General features: G+C 64.6%; 1 protein-coding gene across 1 annotated transcript in view; it reads left to right on the forward strand.

Annotated features, from left to right (window-relative positions):
* The first annotated feature begins 4039 nt into the window (after positions 1–4039).
* The window catches only part of PLXNB2 (plexin B2), a 23814-nt gene continuing 23330 nt past the window's right edge, over positions 4040–4523 (forward strand). Inside the window, exon 1 of the mRNA XM_006157580.3 lies at positions 4040–4198. The gene's annotated coding sequence lies outside the window, so the exon portion shown is untranslated. The remainder of the gene's footprint in view (positions 4199–4523) is intronic.

The following is a 4523-nucleotide window of genomic DNA, read 5'->3' on the forward strand; positions in this document are numbered from 1 at the left end:
CTCCTCAGGCCACTCTCACCCCCCCCTGACAAGCCACACATCCCCACACTTGTGGCCTCTGCGGCCCACCCTGACAGGCTAAGCATGGCTGCTTGTCTGTGCTCCCAGCCAGTGCCCAGGGACCCCATCGGGGAGGCAGAGCCCAGTGTGAGATGCCCAGGGGCTCAGTTCAGGCCCAAGAAGTGGACTGGAAGAGATTGGACTGGAAGGCACTGGGGTGGGCCGGCAGCCTGGGAAGAGGTCCATATGGCAAGTGACTCTGCATCATCCCCAGTCCTGGCAGAGCCAGTGGGCCCCTGGGCTGCTGGGCACTGAGTGGCCGTGGCTCCTAGCACCCCTCTCTGAGATGGGGCTGGGGTGGGCGGCTGCTGTCCTGCAGGCAGGTGTCTCCTATGTCACACTTCAGTCTCCTGCCACAGCCTGGCCCTGGCCTTGGCCTCGAGGGCGTGGGGGAAAGCTCGTGCTTGCTGAGGGCCTGCTGTGCCCAGAGCTTGCCTTGGGCCGACAGGGGCAGAAGGGCGTGAGCTGATCGGAATTCACCCAGCCCTGGCCGGTAGGTCCCAGCCTCACCTCCCTGAGAGGCTGATGTGGGGACCTGCTGATTAGGGGTGCAGGGCTGGGTAGGGCCCCTCCTCCAGGGTGATGGCTGTTTGTGTTTGGGGTGGGGCTGAGGGCGAGCCAGGCCTCTGACTAATCCCGGACTCTTGTAGATAAGTCATAAGTCGCTGGGATGGTGGGTGCCTGGTGCTCTGGGGTGGCAGCTTCTGGCTTCCCTCTTTGCAGGCCAGAAGGGGCTGCTGCACATCCTTCCCCTCCCTGGTTTCACATCCCCATACCTGCTCTTGGCCCAGCACAGCTCTCCCTTCCCAGCTGACTGCCTTCTCTGTCAGGCAGATCCTTTGACGGGGTCAGCTGGGCCCTGGTGTCTTGCCTCCACAATGCTGGACCTCCGATTCACTCGGTGCAGCTCTCAGGCCCATGGTAGTGCCTGGGCTCAGGCCCTAGGAGGAGCCTAGGTGGCCGAGGGTGGCAGAGCAGCTGCTCAGAGGGGTGACAGCCCCGCAGCCCTGCCTCCCAGGGACCACCCAGAGTCCAGGGCTGGCTGACCCGCAGTGGGCTGGGCATTCTCGTCCTTCCACACTCGCTCTTGCCCTGTCCCACACGGAGCTGGGCCTGCGCTGCTTAGGTGGGCTGGGGCTGGCCCTCGGCTGAATGGAGATGGTTGGGGCAGGACCTGGCTTGAGGCCTGCACTCCTCTTTCTTAGTCAAGGTCCCATGGCTTCAGGAAGCTGGCAGTTCCCCATTCTGGTGCCAGCTGGGACCCAGCCTTGGGGACTTGGGGAGGGAGAGGGAGGCCCTGTGGGTGGCCTGAGTCCTGACCCCAGCTCCGGCCAAGTGAGGCCAGGGGAGTGTCACATCTGGTGCAGGGAGCAGCTCCCTGGGGAGGGCCCGCCTCAGAGCGTGGCTGGCCTGCAGCTCCCGTGAGCAGCTGAGGTCCACAGTGGCAGCTCAGACCCCTGTGCTTGCTGCCGCCCAGTTGGGCCCTCCCTAGAGATGGCGCGGAAGAGGAAAAGGGTTTGAAGCCAGCCTTTCAGGGGCTGCCTGTGTCATCAGAGCCCTGGAGGGGCCAGGAGGGTGTCTGCCCCGGAGCTGGGTGGTTCCCGCCTGCTGGCCCCATGCCCTGCGCAGGGCCACGCTTCCTTCCCAGGTGGCCTTCTGTGGTCTGAGATCCACCATGCCAGAGTGCACCTATGCTGGGCTGGCTGGACTGGGCCACCCGGGAGCTGGTGACTGGCACCTGTACCAGGCGCAGGGCATGGCGGGGTGCACGTCGGCTTCTTCCCAGGTGGGTTTGAGGCCTTTCCAGAAGAGGAACCCCTCCCCATGCTGAAGGCTGAGGCACTTCCCGGGGCCCAGGGGCAGCACAGGTGACCATGAGTGTGGGCCTTGTGTGGTTTGCGCTGTGCACACCCGGGACTGTTCCCTCCTCCCTGGACCTGCTTTTGAACCTAGCCCAGGGTCTGAGCCCTTCCACTTAGGGGAAGGAAGGGGGCACTGGTCTGGCAGGTGGTTGGAGGTGGGGCTGAGAAGTTTCTAGAGCCAACAGGAGGAGTCTGTGCACCCTCACCACACCCCAAAGCTTTCAGAGAAGCAGTCTCCTTTAGGGAAGAGTGGGGACCCAGGGTGCTGCTGAGAGCCCAGCTGGGCCCAGTCGCTGTCCCAACAAGTGGGAGAAACTTCTAAGTCTGGCTGAGGAGTTGGCAAGGGTGAGGATGAGAGGTGTAGGGTGGGAGGGAAGGGCTCCAGCCTGGCTCTATCATTCTCTCAGCCTCAGAGGTGCTACCCCAGATTGGCCAAGGGATTGAGCGGCTTGGCCCCACCCCCATCTTGGCATCAGGTCTTCTTTGAAACCACCCTGAGGGACCTCAGGATCCGAAAAAGGCTGTCAGAATGGAGGTTGGAAGACAGGAGACCCAGGCAGGTCTGCCCCTAGCACCCCAGGCTGAAACGCCCTCTTCAGAGTCAGCATCTGGGCCTGGCCTGCAGCAGGGGCTGGAGACTCCTTCTGGATGCATTGCAGGGTGGCTGGCGCTTGCCTCCACCAATCCCACTGCCCTGTCCCCAGTCTAGGCCAGGCATTTTCTCACTGAGAAGTCTGTGTTCTGCCCACCACCCCTCAGAGCCAGGGCTCTGGACAGCAGACACCAGGGCATCTGAGATGGCCCTGCCTACTGCTGCCACCTTCTCCAGACCTCTCGGGGCACCTGGGGCTAGCCAGTGCTGGGTCCTGCTGAGAGGCCACCCCCACAGCCACTCAGCCAGGTCCCTGGTCTGGGATTCCTCCCTCAGGCTCTTTGTTCTGGGGACAAGCTCTGGGTGTTGGGGTGCAGCCTCTATTGGCAGGATCCTCATCGGCATCAGACATGTGTGCATGTACATGCATGGTCACATGTGTGAGAGTGGTGGCTTGGCACATCACCCCGAGCTAATTATGGGGTTCAGCTGTGTTGGGGGAGGCAGGGCCAGGGTGACCGCCGCAGCACTGACAGGCTGACAGGGAGATTACAGGCCTGCTCACTCACACACCGCCCACCCTCTTCCCTACCCCCACCTCCACACAGGGTGGCCCAGGGTGGGGGCAGGTCCTGGGCCAGCAGGAGCCAGCCAGGACCTAGTCTCTGACCCTCCTGGAAAAGAGATGAGGGGGTGGCTCGGTCAGCCGGCCAGCACTCGGGAGTAGTAGCAGCTCATAACAAGGCTCCTGGGCCTGTGGTCCCACCAGCCCCGTCTGCCGCAGCCGACGTCTGAACACTGCTGGGGGTCTGGCTGCCCCCACCCACCCAGGCGAGATCTGAGGTGGGGGCCCTCCAGGAGCCAGGAGGTTGCTGGAGGGCAATACCCAGCAGGGGCTATGTAGGGAGAGACCCAAGGGGCCAGGCTGGAGAGGGGAGGCCAGGGCTGCAGCATGTCCAGGGCTGGGACCCACCCAGAAAGGGTGTTAAGAAGAGAGGTGATCTGGAGCTTGGTGTGAGCAGAACACCTGAGGCCCAGCTGGCCACATGGGCTGCCCGGTCTAGGACCATTGTCAGGAGGGCGGTCTGGAGCAGGCACCTCTGGGCTTTGACAGTGAGCTCGGAGGCTGGGCTGGTTGTAGGGACCCTGGGTGCTGGGTGGCCTCAGGCCTCAGACACCAGACCGAGGCTCAGAAGATGGACAGGTGGGTGCTGTGACTGACCCAGGCTGTGGGCAGGGTGAGAGGGGTGCTTTCTCCCTGGGACCCAGATCCCGGACTGCAGGGGAGGCTGATGCAAAGGGCCAGGCTGCCAGGTGGGAGGGGGAAGCACCTGTACCTGAGAGGGGTCCTTGCCCTAAGTCCTGCCGGAAGCTCTCTTGGCTCTGACGCAGCTTAATGAATGTCACAGCCGTCTGTCCCTGGAGTCCCGCCCCTCCCCGCCCCTGCTCCTAGGTCAGGTTCTGCTGGGAGAGCTGGCCTTCGCCCCGCCCTGCCTGGTGAGTCTGATCGTACCTCCACGGCCCTAGGTCAAGCTGCGGCTGCCTGGGGCAGTGTCCCGCATGATTGGCTGGCAGCGGGGTTGGCCTGGGAGCGACCCCGGGGCAGGCCGGCCGTGCCTCTTCCGGGCCTGGAGTACTAGGGTATGCAAAGGCCGGCCTAGCGGTCAGCTGTGCGGGATTCCAGGTGAGTGCTCCAGGGACTCGCGCCCCGGGCCACGTGACCGTCGCTGCGCCGACATTGTTACTCGGGGTCAGGCTCCCGCTCGCGCGGAGCGTCCCCAGGGCCAGAGTCCTCGTGCTCGCCTCCAGGTGTGCGCCTGGGTGCGGCGCCCAGGTAGGGCCGGCCTGCGCCGAGTCGGGAGACGCCAAGGAGGGCACTGGCAGGGGTCCTCCGAGCCCAGGCTCGCGGGAGGCGGCGCTCGAGGACCCTACAGTTCTGTCCCAGTGCTTCCTGGAGAGGCCGCAGGGGCGCGTTCCCGGCCCGGCCGCGCTCCCTTGTCGCTCGCCGG

This window comes from Tupaia chinensis, unplaced genomic scaffold (genome assembly GCF_000334495.1).
Source record: "Tupaia chinensis unplaced genomic scaffold, TupChi_1.0 Scaffold000548_1, whole genome shotgun sequence".
NCBI lineage: Eukaryota > Metazoa > Chordata > Mammalia > Scandentia > Tupaiidae > Tupaia > Tupaia belangeri.